Source organism: Callorhinus ursinus, unplaced genomic scaffold, assembly GCF_003265705.2.
Source record: "Callorhinus ursinus isolate GAN/ISIS: 27379988/994484 unplaced genomic scaffold, GSC_fseal_2.0 scaffold3, whole genome shotgun sequence".
Taxonomy (NCBI): domain Eukaryota; kingdom Metazoa; phylum Chordata; class Mammalia; order Carnivora; family Otariidae; genus Callorhinus; species Callorhinus ursinus.
The window spans coordinates 70,387,015-70,409,288 of NW_027397065.1; positions in this window are offsets into that span (position 1 = coordinate 70,387,015).

The following is a 22,274-nucleotide window of genomic DNA, read 5'->3' on the forward strand; positions in this document are numbered from 1 at the left end:
GTTGATATGATCTTATACAATTGTGAGGCTGAGTTAGGTCCACCATGTAAGTCTCTTACCCTGCATCTGCTACAGGTCCTAAAGTGAGCAGATCTGGCTATCAGGGAGGAAAGATGAACATATAGAGGGGGTAGCCAGGCAAACTGGACCCTTCCAGGTGAGCTGAAATCCACCAAATTACTTGAAACCCGTATTTTCCTTTGATCATTTCTATCCTTCAACTTCTAGGATGCCTGTAACCTGCGGAAGACCTGGTACACTCTCCCACAGAACCGCATATGAATCTTGCCTAGGAGTTGAGGAAGAATTTGGAGGAGCTGAGATCCCTAAAGCCACCAGTGCCAAGCAGAGTGAACTAGCTGAGGTATGACAGTGCACTTGAGCCTTTGGAGCACCTGAACTTCTATGATATTTCTGTGCTTCACTCCCTTTACTAAAACCAAAGCGCATTTCTCTTGTAGCCTAAGAAAGCTGCTATCATGGCTTGGTCTTTTTAAATCTAAATTTTCCCATTTATGATTACCTTTATTCATCTCTAATTTATCCAGATATGGCTTGATAATATTTTTCAAGAAATCACTAAGAATGGTGAATTTCTACTTGTTGAGCATCTCAGAAGTTTTTATTTCTCCTCAAAGTTCTGAGCTATTCAACAAGTTTTTATTGGTGGTGGTGGTATTGTTATTTTTGTTTCTGTTACTGCCTATTATGGCTGTGGTTATTGTTGACTTGAGACCTCTAAGGACACAGCTTCAGCTTCATTTATACTTTCTCTTATGAGTATCTGCTTTTGTTTTTCTCTAAAGACGATTGTAAGAGTTTATAGTGATTTTTGAAATTCAACATTTTCAGTGCTATAGTTAGATCTTATCTCTTCCCATTAATTTTTACTATAATAATAAATGAGCTATTTTCATTTTCATATCCATGTCTATTTCACCTCAGGATATTTGTTTCCATTAGTAAATCATTGAAGTGTCCTGTTAGTGGCTAGAGATTTTTGTTTTGGTTTTTCGTTTTTAATTTTTATTAGGAGTGAACTATTTGTACATTGAGGTGTATCCATTTTTTTTTAAAGATTTTATTTATTTATTTGACAGAGAGAGAGAGACACAGCGAGAGAGGGAACACAAGCAGGGGGAGTGGGAGAGGGAGAAGCGGGCTTCCCGCGGAGCAGGGAACCTGATGTGGGGCTCCATCCCAGGTCCCTGGGACCATGACCTGAGCTGAAGGCAGACACTTAACGACTGAGCCACCCAGGCGCCCCTGATTAGAAAATTGCAACTTATATCATTGTAATTATCTATTAAGTTAAGGAGACTATCTTAGGTTTCAAAGGCTCTTTCAACATATTAACAGTTTTCTTGGTTGAGTTTGTACTTTTCTTTGTTGATGATAGTTTAAATTTATTTCTGATATGATTTGCACTATTCCAACGTTTTTTTACAAATCTGATGATACCTTTATATCAATTTTAATATACATATTTTGACCCTTTTTATACCTTTCCTGATCCTATCATCCCTTACCACACTGGGCTCTAACTTCAGTGCATTTTTATTTTTATGATTTTAAAATGGTCCAGTTTTGCTTTACAAACAAGTCTTCTGTTTTTTATTCATCAACGGAAACTAAAGTTTTAAACCCACAAACAGAACAGTGCCTTGACTTAATACACATTTTTTCTATGTTGAAAATTATAATATGTTAGGATTGCATATCTTTTTGTATGCATCTGGAATGGGGGCCCCTAGTTGACTAGAAGATGAATGTCATTTGTAGGCATTAATGTCATATATCTATTAACTGTTTAAAGACATGCCCACTTTTGAAATTTATACTTAAACCACTTTATTGTGCATTTATTTAGTCTTTCTTTCTTTCAAGTTTCAAAATGTCTTTATTATACTTACTATATTTGTGTTAGAGATATATACTCAATATAATTCAAATTGTGAATATATCTGCTTTCTAGTTTTCAGAAATGATTGTCACAGATTTCTCCAAGTTCCTTCTTGTAGAATGGGATAAAAACTCCTAACATCAGAGAGTATACATAAATCATTCATTGTGTTGGTTGGTTGGTTGGTTGGTCTTTCGTTTTCTCCATTGTCTGGGACTTCAGCATCCTAATAAACGTGTAGCTATGTCAGTGGTTGAAGTGGGATCCTGCAGAAACCAAAATTTGGAGGGACTGGAAACATCTTCAGTATTTGGAGTGGTAGTTCCAGGAGGATGGGGCCAACCTCTGCTGCTTTTCTTTTCTCACCGACCTTCTATCACTTAACCCTGGATAGAGTCTTAGTTGCTGAGGTGAATGGCAGAGCAAAAGAACTAGAGCTCTACTTTTATGGATAGAAGAATAAAATATGGAACCATAGAGTACCAAAAATTACTAGAGAAATCTAAAGAAGGAAAGTCTCAGGAAAGTGACCTCACAAAAAAAATTTTATGAACTCCTTAGTTCACCACTGCTTTGAAAAAGAGTCAAAAATAAAATCTTCTCCTTTTAAGAAAGCATAAAAATATGAGCAACATAAACTAAATAAGGCAAAATAAAGGATGTAGTAAACATATGCTAATCCAGTAAAATTAAAAAACAAGACTACAATACAGAAAAACAAAATACCCAGTATTTTTCTATTGGAAGAGGTCAACACAACTGATAAGTGCTTAGAAGACTGACAGCAAAAAAAGAGAATACACATATGACCAACATCAGGAATGAAAGGTGGGATATTACTAAAGACACCATAGACATTAAGAGAATGAGGGAGTATTATGAAGAAAACTACACACATAATTTTGATATCATAGATGAAACAGACCAGTATCTTCAAATCTACAAAATACTAAAATTCACTCAAGATGAAATAGCTCTTTTCTATAGTCGCACAACTATTAAGAAATTGAAATTATAATTTGAAAAATTTTGTAGAAGATAAGTTCAGGCCAAGATGGTTTTACTGGCAAATTCTACCAAACATTCAGTTAAAAAATAATACTAATTCTATAAAACTCCGTTCAGAAAATAGAAGATCAGAACATTTTACAGCACATTTAATGAGGCTGGTATTACCCTAATTCAAAAGTCAGAGAAAAACAGCACAAAAAAGAAAATAGCAGATTAATGTCTTTTGTGAACATGCATGCAAAGTTCCTCAAAACACATTAGCAGATTTAATCTAACAGTATATAAAATGAATAAACCATAACCTAGGATGGTTTATTCCAGGAACTTACATCAATTGACACAGAAAAGCATTTTGCAAAAATGCAACATCCATTCACAATGAAAACATTCACTAAACAAGGATTAGAAGGGGATACACTTGACTCTAAAAGAAATGTACTTTTAACATCATGCCTAATGATGAATGACTAAAAGTTTTCACTGAATGATTAAAAAAAAATGCAGGGATGGCTAATCCTAGTCAATATTGTACTGGAAGGAAGAAAGGAAGGAAAAAAGAAGGAAGAAAGAAAGGGAAATATATATAATTAAAATTTTTTAATAAAACCATCTAGAAATAAACTTTGAAAAATATCAATCCAATTTGATTTTTATGAGAATGCAAGTTTTACTTAAAATTCAAAAGTGAATCATTAAAATTTATCATTTTATTGAATTAAGAAACATATCATATAGTTACTATAATAGATGCAGGAAAAAGGGCTTTTTATAAAGCCCAATATCCTTTGTAGGAAAGAGAAAAAAGTAACAAATTAGGAATAGAAGTTAACTTTTATAAACTAATGAAGATATGCAGAATAAAAATATGTGAGGGGTGCCTGAGTGGCACAGTCGTTTAAGCATCTGACTCTTGATTTTGGCTCAGGTCATGATCTCAGGGCCCTGGGATCAAGCCCCATGTCAGGGTCTGAGCTCAGTGGAGAGTCTGCTTGAAGATTTGCCTCCCTCTCTCTCTGCCCCTCCCCCTGTTCTCTCACTCTCTCAAATATATGAATAAATCTTTTTAAAAAAAAACTATGCTAATACATTGAAAGCACTCCCCTTAATGTTGAGAAAAAAAAAAAGTATCTTCTATTTCACCAATTTTATCCAACATTGCATTGGATGTCAGCACATTAATATGTAAAAAAAAAATTATATCAATTGGAAAATAAGAAAAAAAAGGTTATTTTAGTCTCAGATGATATGGTTGTATAACAAAATCCCAAAGAATCTTCTACATAAAATTATTGTGATTGGTGAGTTCAGCACATTGTTAGATACAAGTTCAATATTATAAAATAGAATGGAAATTATCATTCAATCCAACAATTCCATTTCTGAGTATATCCTCAAAAATATTGAAAGCAGAATCTCTTACGATATTTGTATACCCATGTTCATAGCAGCAATATTCACAATACCCAGTGGAATATTATTCAGCCCTAAAAGAAAAGGACATTCTGACACATGGTATAATATAGATAACCCTTGAGGACATTATGCTAAGTGAAAAGAGACAGTCATAGAAAGACAAGTACTCCATGATTCCACCTACATATCAAATTCATAGGCAGAACAATAGTGGTTGCCAGACACTGGGGTGATGGGGGAATCAAAAGTTGATATTTATGGGGCACCTGGGTGCCCTGTCATTAAGCATCTGCCTTCGGCTCAGGTCATGATCCCAGGGTTTTGGGATCAGGCCCTGCATCGGGCTCCCTGCTTGGCAGGAAGCCTGCTTCTCCCTCTCCCACTCCGCCTGCTTGGGTTCCTGCTCTTGCTGTGTCTCTCTCGGTCAAATAAATAAACAAAATCTTAAAAAAAAAAGTTGATATTTATGAATATCAAGGTTCAGTTTTGCAAGATGAAAAGAGTTCTGGAGAGTGCTTTCAACAACAATATGTATATACTTAACACTATGAAACTTAAAAATGGTTAAGATAGTAAATTTTGTTATGTTTACTTAACCACAATTTTAAAAATTGAGTGCATTTATCTGTACCCTTTATAAGAATCTTTTTTCCTTCCCTTTGCCTTATAAAGTCCAGTGTCTTCTCAACTATGTTAACATTTTCCAACTCATTTTCTCCAAGTAGTACATCTTCTTTTTAACTATCCATCTTCTAAATATCCATAGCAATTTATTAATTTATTCATTCAAGTCACAACTATTAAGTGCCAAAACTCTATATTCATGTATAAATATATTTATTTATGTATATTTGAAATTATCTACTTAGATAATTTTAATTTGTGATAAGCACTGTTTAAAATAGATGTATAGAAGATAATGAAGGTGGAGTGCTCAGAGAAAGCTTTGCTTAGGTGGACATAATATAAACTACAGGTTGAGGCCTGCTTTGTAAATAACTGGGGAAAGCTTTCATGGGATGTGGAAGAAGAAAAATATAGAAACCCAGGAAATTGGAACATGTGTAGGGTTTTCAAGGACCATAATAAGACTAATGTGAGTGGAATAGTTAATAAGGGATATGAAAATTGTATTTGTTGTAGGGAGAGGATAAACCAATCATCATGCACAGGCTTTGTAAACCCTGATAAAGATTTTAGAATTTTTTTTTTTTTTTTTGGTTAGCAACAGAAGACATTGGTAGATATATTCAAGGAAATGATACAATATATGACATAGTATATACATTTTTTTTCAATGAACAGTAGAATGAATGGTTATATAATAAGACTGGAAACAATTGAAGGAGCCAGAATCCAAGAGTAGATGAAGAAGATAGACACCATCCTCCATAGGATGAGTTTAGATGAGAGCAGAGATGTTTCTTCCAATGTGTCAGGAAGAAATAGAAGCAGAAAACAAGAACCAAAACAACAACAAAAAACAAATGGTTTACCAGGAAGCTAATGCAAATTAGGCTTTAAGACCACTCTTCTCTGGGTCCATGAGTAGCACAATAATGTCTTCACATGGGTCTGTGGTTTTTGTAAAATTTTTAAATGACTTTTTTAAATCTGCTATTAACTAACATTGCTATTTCTCTCTGTCAATGTTGCCCCCAAAGTCACTATTTCCTGGTGTCAGATGGTGTTGCAATGGTCACAAGCATTTTTGGTATCTATATAAAGTGCAGATGGCTAAAAGACACATTGAGTTTGGATTTAGTGTTATATATTTATGTAGTTCACATTCATTTCTGGCTTCTAGGAATATTTCCACCCACTGTACTGATCTTGTTGCAAAAGTGATTTTACTAAACAAATTCATTGTAGAGTAATGAAAATCGTTTGTAACTTTGGCATTTATTCTAAACACAGGGTGTGGTAGGAAGATGTACTTAATTGATTTGGAAAACAAAGTAGAGGAAATGTTTAATGTTGTGCTACTGGAAGGATAAAAGCCCAAACATGTGCATGAGGAAGACTAACAGGACATAGTAGGCAAGAGTAACACGGAACTGAATTATTATTACTAGATTTTTAAAAATTCAATTTGGATAAGAAATTAAGATTCCTCCTCTTAAAATGAAGAAAGAAGCAGGGTACAGATTTAGTAATTTATATAAACATTTCAACACATTATATAATTTAACAAATTATATTATTAAACTATTATAGGGCAGTCATTGTTGTGTCTATGAGGATAAATCTATAAAGAAAATATAGTTCTAGCCAAATTCCTACCTCTGGATTCCTTTAAAAGGAAGTGCCACATAGGCACTTAATTACTCCTAAAATTCCCCTCAAACTCACCAATCACAATTATATAGTATACCATCATAAACTACCAAGAGATGCAGAATTGTGTGTCCCTCTTCTGCTTCCAATAAATTACAATCTTTTGACTTCTCTAGTAATTCTCAGGGCAATAAAAGTGAAAGAAAGAAAGTAGCTAGTAGTTATTGATCACTATATGTGTAATCTCATGAAGCTATATGATTCTTTTCTTTTAATGATGGATTACTGCCTATAGCCCACAAATTAGACTAAGTGCCATCTGTATATTTTCTAAAAGGCAACAATGACAGAATTATATTTTGTTCTTTGGAAAGAGAAGTGGTTCTACATTTTGGTAAAGCAGGGTGATGAAGTGGAAAAAGAACGTAATACAGATTCATGAGCTCATATTTTCAGTTACTCACTAGTTATGCCACTTTAAGCAAAATAATTCATTTTTGTGAACCTCAGTTTACCAATCTGTGTAATAATGTGGTTAGATTTATGTCCTCTAAATTTGTAGACAGCACAAAATTGTACCCCACTGGTGACACAGAATTAGTCATTACATTTTATAAATAGAATTTCAATAAACCAAGTAGACATTATTTCATATAGATTTACTTGGGAATAATAGAAAGATTGGATATAGTAGTATAAGGTTAATTCTTAAATATTTTAATAAAATAACTCAATAAGAAATAAATTTGTTTTCGTTTCTCAGAAGATATCTTCTTTAAATGCTTTATATATTCATTGGGGACCATTTATATCCTTCATTCTAGGGGTATATAAGAGTCTGTAGAATTACAATTATCTTTTCACAAACTATTCAAGAGGAAAGCTGAGAGTCAACACAGGAAATAGGTGCCATTTTCTAGGTGAGTCATTTTTTAAAATATTTTATTTATTTATTTGACACAGAGAGAGAGAGAGCACAAGCAGGGGAAGTGGCAGGCAGAGGGAGAAGTAGGCTTCCCGCTGAGCAGGGAGCCCGATGAGGGGCTTGATCCCAGAACCCTGGGATCATGACCTGAGCCGAAGACAGCTGCTTAACTGACTGAGCCACCCAGGCGCCTCTAGGTGAGTCATTTTCTGACCCTCACTACATGTAGTACGGAATTGGCAGATTACCAGCAACTTGGATGCAACAATTAAAAAAAAAAAAGTGAAAATCTTGGGGCACCTGAGTGGCTCAGTTGGTTAATCATCCAACTCTTGGTTTTGACTCAGGTCATGATCTCATGCGTTGTGAGTCCTAGCCCCACATCAGGCTCTGCCGCTCAGCAGAGAGTCTACTTGGGATTCTTGCTCCCCCTCCCCCCCCCACTCTCTCTCTCTCAAATCAATCAATCTTTTATTTTTAAATGAAAATCTAGTTTTATATGATGTTTGAAAATCAGTAAATACCCTCACTTAAGTAAACTGCTTTAATACATTTTTAAATCTTATGAAAGCTTCACAAGTATTTTTGGAATAATGGCATAAAAATTTCTGTAGATGCACTCCCTAGTTAAACAACTATAATTGGTGAGAATCATAAATTACCACAATTTTTAAGTCTCTGGAAATTATCCTGAGGGCATACAGTAAATTAAAAAGCATTTATCAAGTAAATCTACCAAATTTTGGTAAGAACACTGAAAATCTATGGCATTTGAGCCATGAATCTCACCCTCTACCCACAAACTCAGAATGACGGAAATTTCTACTCTTGCATGTACAGTCAAGAGCACAGGGCTTCCTATTCCTCAAGGAACTGGTCAAGGACTACAGTAACTTTCCAGAGGAACATACCACCAGCATTTTTCATTCACCCTCACTTCACATTGCAGAAACTCTGTGCCAGGCAAGAACAGTTGAGAAAGCTGGAGTTTTCTTCTATCTAGCCCCAGTTGTAAAGTTGAAGTTCCACCTCACCTATGTCAGGCTGAGAGTATGGGGGCCCCAATTCACTGCAGCACAATAGTAGGGTTTAAGATAGCATGGGTGGAGAGGCAAGCCCAAAAAACCATAAGCTACTGCCCTTGCTGAGTAGTCCCATTTTTATGGAAGGGGTGTCATTTCAAGAAAAGTAGGCCATTGTATCCATGTTCAGGTCTGAGGCACTGGTACTGGATTTTTGCCCAGGGGGATCTTCTGAAGCAATCTCAAAAGAACTGACTTTATTTGGAACAGAGTTTAGGAAAGATCAAGCTCAAGAATACCTTACAACACAGTGGAGATTTTGGTGGTAAGAAATTATGAGAAGGCTGGTAACTCCACGAGGCAACAAGCTAAACTCTACATAAACTATATAAATTTACCAGTGAAAACTAGGGATAGAGATTGCTAATGACAGCCCTTCTTGGGAATACCCTTGAAAAAGGAGCCTAATTTAATTTGATCAGACTGTGCAACAATTTATACCTGAGGGCATTGTCAAAAACCATAGAAAAATCAGCTGGCAATTAGTGGAGGCTAATAGCTGGATGTGATATCAACAGGAGTAGGTTTATTAACAGTTATATCGGAGATAAATACATTCAAAGGCAACATTGGGAAAATCAGTCCCATCCCAGGTTAACTACGCGCAAGCCCAGGATTGTGACCTCTAAAGACTGAAATTAGACTTTGCGTCCTGCTAGGAAAATAAAAGGACATAAAATAGTACACCCATGTCCTAAACAAATAAACAGACATCAACAAGCTCTTGTGGGGCGGGGGGCGGGGGGGGAGCGTGGGGGCTAGTGGTAGTGGTGGTATCAGACGAGAATTATTACAATATGTTATCTAAAATATTCAATCTCTAATAAAAAGTTATGAGAGAATAAATAAGAAAATTAACAACAAAAAAAACACTGCATATACAGAAAATAAAGCAGAAACTGCCCATGAGGGGACCCAGCAAAGATTTCAACATAGTTTGGACTTAGCAAAGACTTCAACGTAGCTATTGTACAATTTCAAAGAAAAAAATGTTTAAAAAAGTTAAGGAAGGTTTAATGACAGTGTCTCATCCAATAGAGTATATCAATAAAATATATAGAATAATAAAATGGATTAAATGGAAATTTTGCAGTTGGAAGGCATAATAATTGACATGAAAAATTAACTAGAGGGGTTCAACTGACAAATGTGAACTGGCATAGACATAATAATAAGCAAAAGAACATGAAAAGCTGTAGATAGATCCATAGAGATTATGCAGTCTGAAGAAGAGAGATTAAAAAGAATGAAGATAAATAAACATCCCAGAAAAATTTGGGACACTTATTTACACCAATTTACTAATAATGGAAGCACAAAATAAGAAGAGAGAGATAAGAGAGTAGATGAAGCATTTGAAAAAATGGTAGGTAAAATTTTTCCAAATTATGATAAAAACTTTAATTTTTACACTCAAGAAACTCAATAAATGATAATTAGGATTAATTTAAGGATAGTCCTACTCAGTCACATCATAGTAAATATACTGAAAGCTAAAGACAGAGAGAACATCATGAAAGCAGCAAAAGAAAATATACTGTTCATATATTTGGAAACTCCAAAAATACTAACAGCTAACTCCTCCTCAGGAAAAAAAAAAAAAAATGAGGTCCAGACATCAGTGGGATTATATATACATAGTAGTTAATGAAGGAAAAAAATAACATACAGATAGGTAGATAGATAGATGATAGATCGATCGATCGATTGACCAATTGATCTCCAATCAAGAATGTTATCTCCAGTAAAATTATCTTTCAAAAATAAAGGTTAAAAAAATTCTTCTCCAGTAAACAAAAGAGATTTATTGCCATCAAATTGACCTTCTAAGAAATAGTAAAAAAATTCTTCAAGCTGAAATCAAGTGACTCAAGAAAGTAATTTAAACACCACAAATCACAGAACATGTTAAAGGTAATTACATAATCTTGAAAGATAATATAAATGCATATGCATTCTCCTTCCTTGTTTTAACTGATACAAAAAATAATCCCATAAAACAATATATAATCATTGCATTGTTTGCCCTGTCACATATAGAAATATTAATATATTTGACATAACAGGGTAATGTATTGACTATTGGAGAAAGGAAATGATAAGTGCTCAATGAAATCCATAGGAAGAAATGAAGAGAACCAGAAATGGATAATAAATTAATATAACAAACTCTGTAGTTATGTACTTGCTCTCTTTTTCTTTCACTTCCTTAAAAGACATAAGAATGTGTAAAGTAATACTTAAAACAGAAATATTTGGGGTTTCTAACATACATAGTTGTAACATTTATAACAGTAATAGCATGAAAGGGGAAAGTGGAATTGAACTATATTGGAGGAAGATTTCTATAAATTACAGGAATTAAATTAGTATAAATTTGAAGATGATCATGGTCAGTTAAGATGTCCATGTTAAGCTCTAGATAAAATACTAAGAAAATAACTCAAAAATAGAGTAAAAATGGTCATTGAAGGAGTTAAAATATTTCATCATAAAATATTCATTTAATGAAAAAGAAAACAGTAATGGAGGAACAAAGGAGCAAATCAGACATAAACATTTTCAAAACGAAAATAAAATGTCATTCATAAATTAAAATATGTCAAGAATATTTTTTGAAGAACCTCCATACTGTTTTCCAGAGTGGCTGCACCAGTTTGCATTCTCACCATCAGTGCTAGAGGGTTCCCCTTTCTCCACATCCTCACCAGCAGCTGTTGTTTCCTGTGTTATTAGTTTTAGCCATTCTGACAAGTGTGAGGTGATATCTCATTGTAGTTTTAATTTGTATTTCTCTGATGATGAACAATGTTGAACATCTTTTCATGTGTCTGTTGGCCATCTGTATATCCTCTTTGAAAAAATGTCTGTTAATGTTTCTGTACCTTTTTAATTGGATTATTTGTTTTTTGGGTATTGAGTTGTATCAGTCCTTTATATATTTTAGACACTAACTCTTTATAGAACATATAATTTGCAAATATCTTCTCCCATTCTATAGGTTACCTTTCAGTTCTGTTGATTGTTTCCTTTACTATGGGGAAGCTTTTTTATTTTGATGAAGTCCCAGTAATTTATTTTTGCTTTTATTTCCCTTGCCTCGGGAGAGAAATATCTAGAAAAATGTTGCTATGGCTGATGTCAAAGAGATTACTGCCTATGCTTGCTTCAAGGACTCTTATGGTTCAGGTTTCACATTTAGGACTTTAATCCATTTTGAGTTTATTTTTGTGTATGGTGAAGAAATGTAGCCCAGTTTTATTCTTTTGCAAGTAACTGTCCAGCTTTTCCAACAATATTTGTTGAAGAAATTGTCTTTTTCCCATTGGATAGTCTTTCTCCTTTGTTGAAGATTAATTGACCATATAATTGTGGGTTTATTTCTGGGTTTTCTGTTCGACTCCACTGATCTATGTGTCTATGTGTCATTTGCTACCATGTAATTTTTTATTTCTTCTCTTTTTCATTTCTTGGTTGACTCATTCATTGTTTAGTAGCATGTTATTTATCCTCCATGTATTTGTGCTCTTTCCAGATTTTTTTCTTGTGGTTGATTTCTAGTTTCATAATATTGTGGTCAGAAAAGATGTATGGTATGACTTCAATAATTTTGAATTTGATGTGTTTTATGGGGCCTAATATGTGATCTGTTCTCCATATTAATTCTCCATATTCTCCACATATATATGGAGAACTCTCCATATTCTCCACTTGAAAAGAATGTGTATTCTGCTGTTTTAGGATAGAAAATTAAAAATAGAACTACCCTACGATCCAGTAATCATACTACCTGGTATCTGTCCAAAAAATACAAAAACACTAACACAAAAGTATGCATGCACCCTTGTTTGTTGCAGCATTATTTACAATAATCAAACTATGAAAGCACCCCAAGTGTTCATCAATAGATAAATAGGTAAAGAAGATATTATATATATATATATATATAAATTATTCAGTTATAAAAAAGAATGAAATCTTGCCATTTCCAACAACATGGATAGAACCAGAGAATTTAGTGCTAAGCAAAATAAGTCCATCAGAGAGAGAAAAATGCCATATGATCAAATTTAAGAAACAAAACAAAGGTATAAAGAGAGAGAAGGGGAGAGAGAAAGAAACCAAGAAATACTTTTTTTAAAGATTTAATATTTATTTATTTATTTGTTTGTTTGTTTGTTTATTTATTTATTTATTTCAGAGCAAGAGAAAGTAGAGGGAAGAGCAGAGGAAGAGGGGGAGGAGCAGAGGGAGAGAGACAAGCTGGCTCTGTCCTGAGCTGAAATCAAGGGTTGGAAGCTTAACCAACTGAGCCAACCAGGTATCCCAAGAAACAGACTCTTAACTATCGAGAACAAACTGATGGTTACCAGAGGGGAAGTGGGTGGGGTGATTGGGGAAATAGGAGATGGGGATTGAAGAGTACACTTAAATTATTTAAATTTCAAACATAAAACAAAGAAAGAAAGAAAAAGAAACTATGACAAAGGATGCAAAACCTCTGGATAAGAGAGACAGACCATTACAGAGAGAACATCCAGAGCAGTATCTTGCATGGGTTTCCCCCACCCAAAGGGCTATGTGATGAAGGTCAAGTATTACCTGTGCATGCAGTGGCTGCAACCCAGGAGAGGATCCCCAACATTAGGAGGCTGAGCTTTCATGGGGCTGTCAGCACATCTACCCTTCTCAGCTCTTGAGAGAGAATATTCATCACCCTCGAAAGAAAACAAATGTCTCTGGGAAGGGGAAAGAAGGGGCATTATAATTATTATATTGGGATGTTTCTGGGGAGGTATGTCTTCAAATTCCTCTGGATGAACCTCTGGCTTCCAAAGCTGTTTGTTATTCAAACACATCTTTGCCAAGGAGTCCCTAACCATGCAAGTACATGAAAAATCAGTGGAGAATTATTTCCCAGCAGTTACCTATTGGTAAATTGGGGAAGAATATTTTACCATGTTAAATTCAACTTCGTCCTTTTCTCCAGTCTTTTCCACTGGGAGCATTGAAACTCTACAGAAACTCTAGTTGAGAGAGTTAATAAGTATGCCTGATTCTGGGGTTCTGAAAGCAGGTCCAACTGGCTCTCATACAAACTGACATCAGATACTTTAGCAATGATTCATCATAAGGTTGATATTTCAGCCTTTCCTTTGTGTCTCTGAATTTTTTAGGACCTTGTCAAGGAGGAAGGATGCTAGCTCTTGGAGGGTCCCTAAAAGAATCTACCAATTCTTAGTATCATTCTATATAACAGTTCCTATTGAAGCACCAAGTTACTGATGCAATTTTGTTCAATATGATTTATTTTATAAGACATGGAAGTATAATTTAGTTTAGAAAATCTTCCATCCAAAATTATGAGAACAAAAGTTTGTATCACATAAATCAGTACGTTTCAGAGGTGGTTTGCTTATGTTATTTTGACTAATTTCCAGAGGCTGCTGATTTTAAAAAGGGCTTCTGTATTGGATCACTCTCATATTAATGTTTAAATCCATGTCCCCTCCTGAATTAACTTTTTTTCTAGTCATCTAAATCGTGGTTGTAGGGCCTATTTAAAAAAAAAATCAATAATAACATTACATATGAATGGATTAAACAACCCAATCAAACGACACCTCGGATAACAAAAACAGGATTGAACTGTGTGCTTTCTGCTGGAGACACAAATCAATGAGAACACATAAGTTAAAAGTAAAAGGACAGAAAATTCTTCATCATGCAAACAGCAAAAATAAGGAAACTGGAATGATTAAAATACCTGACAAAATACACTTTAAAAAAAAGTTATAGGCATAACATATTATAAGCAATAAAAATGAAGTATAATATATGGTACAATATGGATGAACCTTGAAAACAGCATGTTAAGTGAAAAAAGTCAGCCCCCATACAACCATGTTAGTACATTTCCATTTATGTGACTTAACTAATGGTGAAATGATTTTCTTTATGCTATCGCATACGCATTTCAGAACAAGAGCTACTAACATAGCTTTGTCATAGCGCACCCACTCATCAATTGAATCATCACCTTATTAGCTACATAAAAATGCCCCTTATACTGAAGCATGGCTCTGTAACAAACTCCAAATATTTTTAATATCTTGCCATCTAAAAGTTGTAAGAAATATTAAGACCAATTTAAACAAAAAATCAAGAAAGCTTTCTTTTCTATCTTCTCATGGCATTTTGAAATCTTCCCAGATTAACTGGTATTTAAAAAAAAAAAACGTCTAATATATTAAATATCAAATTTAGAAATAACTTAACACATAGATTCTGCTCTACATTAGCTGAGTACCAGAGCTTGAGCTGAAACACCACATGCTGATGTGTTGCCAAAGCCTTTCAATTAATTAAATCACTATATTTGGCTCTGTCTCTGGTGGGTCTACTGCTTATCCCAAGCAGGTGTTGATGGATTAGGACATTTCTTTCTGGCTGATTCCTGATTAAATTTGAACAAAGAACTTGACAGCTGTCATGTCTCTGTTTCCATAACTCTTTCCTTAAATCAGAAAGTACCCAGCCTACCACATGAGGAAACTATGGAGAGCCATCTTGTGCAGATAACTTCAAAGTTAGCAAGAGGTATGAAAAAAATACATTATTTTATTCTTTTCTTCCTCAGCCATACCATCCACTTAAATTGAATGAGAGTAGGAAAATTTTAAAAGTCTAATTTATTATATGCAATTAAAATAAGGATGCAAATAATGATGTTCATTTCCCTTTTTCCCTATTATTTTATTGGATTAAAAGGGCAAAATATTCTCCTCATTTCAGAGTCTCAACTCCAAGATAAATATGGGTGAGGATGAGTGTATATCTAATTTTCACTCATAAATTATGACTTGCGATGTGATTGCATTGAATTCCTTCTGAGATCGTTTTGGTCCAGAGAACATTGATTGGCTTCTATCTCTTTAAAGTACTTTAATTGTTTACACACACTTTGCTTTTGCAAAGGAAAATTATTTCAAAGTCCTTATGCAATCTTTATGTTTTCTACAGATCGGTTTCTTCTTTTTGAATGGGCAAGCACAAAATAATACCTTATAAGCTAATTGCATCTGTTTGTTGCTTTTGTTTTCTGGAAATTGATAGCACACTTTCTTTTGCAGCAAGAAGTCTATTCATCTGCCTGTTTTCTTCATATTTCCTCTGGCCAGAGAAAAACACAGTACAACTGCTAATGAAACACATGAGACACATTATATTTTAAGTATTTTATGCTTTTCCTTGGCTTCACTCCCCTCCTGTGTCTCCCACCTCCTTGTTGCTTTCTCTCTCCTCACTGGATGAGCAGTTCAGGTCACTGTACACATCCACATGATCCCACCATCTGAGGCCAATAGGATAAAGGTCTGAGCTGGAATTAGGTTAAAACACTACTCAGTTCGGGAGGTCTGGGTGGTTCAGTCAGTTAAGCGTCTGCCTTTGGCTCAGGTCATGATCCCAGGGTCTGGGATCCAGTCCCCGCGTCAGGCTCCTTGTGCCACGGGAATCCTGCTTCTCCCTTTGCCTGTCGCTCCCCCTGCTCGTGCTTGTGCTCTCTCTTTCTCTCTCTCTCAACAAATAAATAAACAAAATCTTTAAAAACAATAACAACGAAAAAAACATCACTCAGTCCATGGGATCTGGCTTCCCCAGAAGCTGCAAAAGTGACCAGGTAATAATGCCCCCTGGTGGGTCTGGTCATGGCGGTGGCGATTAACTCTTCATAGAGAATCATGGAGTTTCTCCAAGAGTGGTAAGGGAAATGGGAAACAGCTTACTCTCCTTTATTTCCTACTGTGGTCAGTTTGGAGGTAGCTTTTGGTTTGGCCTCTTGGAAGACCTCGCATGATGGAAAGACGCAGCTGTACAGCAATTTGCTAAAACTCTTCATAGGTTGTTGTGAAGTCCGGGCAGGTGCTTTTGCTTCTCATCTTTCTCTACCTCAGTCTCTGTTTTCCTCACTCTCTCTGCTCTGCAAATACTTCAGCCAAGAAATCTTTTGTACTTAAGCCTTGCCTTGGCCCAATCTTCAAGAAAAATGAATGTAAGACACAGGGCAGGAAATCACTTTTTTCCCCCATCTGAGACAGTCCTTCCATGAAATTGTGCTATGGAATATGTAAGAGTTACCTACTCTATGTGATGGTCAGAGAAAGTTTCTCAGAAGAAGTGCCAAGCCATTATCTAGGGCAGGTTACTCAATAGTACTTAGCATGCCAAGGTAGTGATATATGATAACCTCAAAACCAGAACAAATGTTGATACAATTATAATTTGATTTTACTCCATTAACAATAGCAATACATTTTGTATTTTCCCACCTAAAAGAATGAAGGAAAACAGTAGAGAACATTTGATGCAGCATATAGGAATCATCTATTACACAGACCATGAAATCAGAATGACTTGGATTCAAATTGTGGATTCTCTAGTTTGTGAAATTCTCTAAACCTCAGTTTTAAGTTTTGTGATCATGGAAAAATAGTAATTAAATAAAATGACTTTGTAAGAGCCAAATTAAATGAGAAGATATGTCAAGATATAGCAAATGGGTAAATACTATAAACATCATTTTCTCTCCAATTTCGTATCTGGATGGTAGTTATCTTCTTACGTGATGACCATGAGAATAACCTCCCATTAGCCATTTGTGGGCTGAAGAGCTTATTCCCTCCTACTTTTTATGGGTTTGTTTAATTCATTCATTCATTCTGCAACTATTGATTAACTACTACAAATATGATATGGCAGTAAACTAAATAAATGGAAAGTCTTTGTCCTTTAGGAGCTTTTGTTCTAGAAGACGGATGCTTTTCTACTCCTTTAATCTTTTCCAAGCCATCGGATTATTTTTCCCTACCCTAAAATGTGCTAAATTACCACTCATAAACAAAACAAAATTACTCCATGTTCCTCAACCTACTGTAATAGAGCTTCTACCCCTCACATTTTTAATAAAACTGCATTTTCCCCAGTTTACAAATTACCACTTAGTTTCAAAACATAATGAACCCTTTTCAGTTCTTGTCTCACTTGACCTCACTGCACTATTTAATTTGTGGTCCATTAATTTATTCTTGAAAATGGCAACCTTAGTTTCTATGACACTATTCTCTACTAGTTTTCTCTCCATTCCTTTGGGCATTCAACTTAAATATTGAATTTTAATTTCTTTGATTTTGTCTATTTTGCTTAAGAGTGTTCCTGCCCCAGGCCCTCTTATCTTTTTCAGTGTACTACTCTTCTAGATCCCAACACAGGCATCTCTCCCCCATGCCCATATCACTTCAGGCATATCTCCATCACTTCATATCCAGTTTTTGACATTTTGCTTTTTACGTGTTTAGTACCTCTGCACTGTGCGGTCCTATGGGCAAGAACAGAATTTTCATAAAGTTAGTATTATTAATTTCCTCATTTTGAATATATTCTAGCATTCCAGAAATGTGATTTTATATAATCTTAATTAAATGAAATGAATAAGTAAGGAATGTTATTCTGGATAATATAAGTGAACCTGATTCATCTGGTTGAAAGGCCTTACAAGTGGAGTTGAAGTTTCCTTGAAGAAGGAGAAATTCTGCCTAAAGGTTGCACTCTCTTTCTCTCTCTCAAATAAATAAATAAAATCTTAAAAAGAAAAAAAAGAAGTCAGATGATCAAAGGGGTTTTAGGTTAGGTCCCCAAGCACATTGAGAAACTATTTCCCCAGTTCCAGAATACATAACTGGAATGCATATACTCAGCAATTGGCCAGATCCCCACATTAGTTCCCTGACCTAAGGAAAGGCTGTTATGGTAGAAAATGCCAAGTAGAAGCCCTCAAGACTGTCTCTATATACAACAATGGTTAGCCCAAAGCAGCACCACCTTCCTGGATGGATTGCCGTGCATTAAACACTTGGAAGATGGCAGCGGTGGTAATTCTCACCATATCCCCACTTAACTTGCCTATTTAGTCTGTGCAGAAAAGAAATGGATCTTGAAGTGGATTACTGTAAACTTACTCAGACTCTCAAATACAGCTGCTCTTCCAGATTTGATTTTGTTGCTTGAGCAAATTAACACATCCCCAGGTACTGACATGTAACATTTCATCTGGTGATTATTTTTTTCTCTATACATAATAGTAATTGCCACAAGATGCAGTGATTTTCTTCAAGTGGCAAGGCCAGTGGTACATGCTGACCGTCCTCCACTGGAGTTATACCAACTCTTTAGCCCTACCTTATAATTTAGTTCACAGGGATCTTGATTACCTTTCCTTTCCATGAGACATCACACTTGTCCAGTTCATTGATGGTATTATGTTGATTGGACTTAATGAGCAGAAAAGTGTAACTATCTCCAGACATATTCATAAGATGTTTGTATGCAGAAGATAAAAACTAAATCCTACTAAAATTCAAGGTCTTTCCACTCTCTGTAAAATTTGCTGGGGTCCAGTGGTGTGGACTATGTTGAGACCTATCCCTTTTAAAGAAAAAGAAAAATTGTTGCACTCCTAGCGCAAAATCTTTGGATTTTGGAGGCAACATATTCCTCATTTGGATCTATTCGGCTCCATTTATTGAGTGACTTGAAAAGCAGTTAGCTTTGAGTGGGGCTCAGAAAGAGAGGAGGAGCTGCAACAAGCTTAGGCTGTTGACTACTTGGCCCTATGATACAAGAGATCCAGTGAATGATGCTAGCAGTACCAGTGGCAGATATGCTGTGGGGAACCCATGGCAGGCCCTGGTGGTTGCATCACAGTTGAGAAACAGGTTCTAGTTTGCTACTGGGCCTTAGCAGAGACTGAAAGCTAAGTTGCTTATCATGAACAACATGTTGTCTGATGAAACAAGTCATAAATATGAGTGCACAGAGCAGTGCTTCATTATTAAACAGAAGTGCTAGATAAGAGATAAAGCTCCAGCTGGCCTCAAAGGCACAAATAACTAGCAACTGCAGGTGGAAAAAATACCAGTGTCTCCCCGTTCTGCTATATTAACTTATCTCTCGGACTGTACCTGTGGTTTCATGAGGGATTCCCTGTAGCAGAGAAAACTCAAGCCTGGTTTACAGGGAGTTTTGAGTGATATGCAGGCCCCCTCTGCAAGTGAACAGCTAAGCACCACAGCCTCTTTATGGATTGTCCCCAGAGGACCCCGGTGAAGGGAAATCCTCCCTGTGGGCAGAACCACCTGTGTAACTGAAGAAATCCCTAGTGCTTTACGCAAGTTTCCTCATCTGTGAAGAGAATAAAAATAATACAAAGGCATGAATATTTTTGGACAATTATATAAGGCATTTAGGACATGTGTTACATTGTAACCATGTAATATTTTTGTTATTATTATGTATTTTTATTTCATAGAGTTCTTTGATTCTTCTTAAACAATGTATATTAATATTGTCAAAAATTTCTAGTTTAAGAATTACTTAGATATTGACAGAAGGAGCTTGTGAATCATAGACAGAACTGACCTCTCAGATTTCACACCAGGGCCTGCTAAATTGAAACAGTTACCTAAATGTTAGCTAGACATATATGATTCATAAGATTGAACAATATCATTGAATGACAAATTCACTGTTACATAAGTTCACTTAAAAATTAAATATACAGAGTTTAACTGGATTGGATATTTATAATAATAAATTATTTACCAACTTTTTGTTTTGTTTTGGATACACAAAATATGTTATCTATAATAGCATAAAGTGTCATACATAAAAAGAGAACAACAAATATAAAAAAATGCTTGAAAGTTTGAATTAAATCAATAAAAGGTAACTTAAAACTGACATCCTTTTAAAATACCATTATGAAACAAGAATTCACAACAGGAGTTAGAAATGTCAGCAGCAAAGAATGAATTTCTTTGCTCTTGTCAGTGTAACAAAAGGCCTAAAATATTGTTTTGAGTACATTCAATCTTTTCATATTTAAAAATACCTCAATGGTTGAAAAATTACTATTATCCTAATTTAAAAGCATATTACACATATACCCTTTATGCTTTCATATTATGGGCATTTTGCATATCTCCATAGATTTTGACAGGCATTGTTAATAGTTAAAATTATCCGCTGGGGTGTGAGGAACTTCTAAAATACTTTTCTCTGAAAGAAGACATGTTCTCTTCTCCACGGATTTAGATTTTCCTGTGAGAGACTGAATTTTTAAAATGGTTTTGTCCATTTTGTAAACACGAGAAGGCAAACCTGGGAACAAAAGCGAGCATGCTGAGGTTGGCAGAGGGGAAGAATTAGTATAACTGTTCCTTGATGATATTTTTCAGCTCCTTAGCTAATTAACCCTAAAATTGCCTTCTCTCTTGGCCTTTTTTAATTGAAATAATACATTTGCCTTATTTTAATTCATTTCTAATTATTTTTATTTTCCTGTTAATTGGCCAAAATTATCCTAAATGACACATATTCCAGAAGACCTCCAAATCTGAGTATTCTAACCCATCTCCAGGCTATTATTATACTTGTAATCTAGAACACTTGGTCATCCGTAAGCTAAACCCTGAGGGGAGAATTGCACTAGTACCTGAAATCTGCACAGATGATATTTGGGGACACTGGCTGGCAACCTTATGGGAGTCAGGTAAGGAGAAAAGGCAATAATTTTGTGTGGAAGTCCATAATACCAAATTCCAGGGAGCTTGCTGGTATCTGGTGGCTGGATTCTTCAGCATTTTGCTCTCAGAAATATAACAATGGAGAACAATGAGGCAAAGCTGATAAATCTTGCTTATTTAAAAATTATGATGTCCTAGGAAGGAAGTACAATCATGATGTGGGTGCAGCTAACTCTGTGAGAAAGTGGTGTCACAGTTCTCCTGATCAGACATGCATATTTTCGTATCTTATTCATACACAAAAATATAACTTATTATATAAAACTTAATATATGACCTAATACAGCCAAATGTAACTTCTATGAGACCACTTGAATGTTGACTTTTTGGACCTTTTGTTTCATGTATAGTATTTTGTGGGCAATAGTCTATTCAACCTCGAAATCACTGTCATTGTGAATCTCCTTATCAATATTTACATATTTGATTTCATTTTGCTAGAATATTGAAATTATATATATAACAATATATATTTATTATATATAATATAATTTTATAATAATTATATAATTAAGCAATTATATAATATATAATATGTAAAAATCAGTCAATATTTCTATGTTAACTTCATATTACATAAGGTTGTTAAATCACTTACTAGTTCTAGCAAATGATTGAGGGAAAATTTTTTTTCTTGTTTCCTCACAGCTAAAAGTACTAAGGAAAACATGGAAAAAGACCTTAAAGGAAACTTTATTTTTTTACCTGAATGCTAGCAGGGGTGGATTGTTGTATTTGGTATTCACTATAGCTTTATTAGGTTAGCATCATGATCAGTTTATTTTTTTAAATGGTGATTCAACCTACACTTAAAATGTTCCTTTATTTTCTTTTCAATTCTTCCATTAACTCTGCCAAATCACCTTTCCCCATTACTTATGTGTTTTATTATATATGTTTTCAGTTTCATCCTGAGAAAGCCAAATAATAATGAAACCAGTTTAAGAACATAAAATGAATAAATAAAAGATAGCTGTTTAACACATATAGTGGAATTTTCAGTAGAAAGAAAGAAAGAAAGA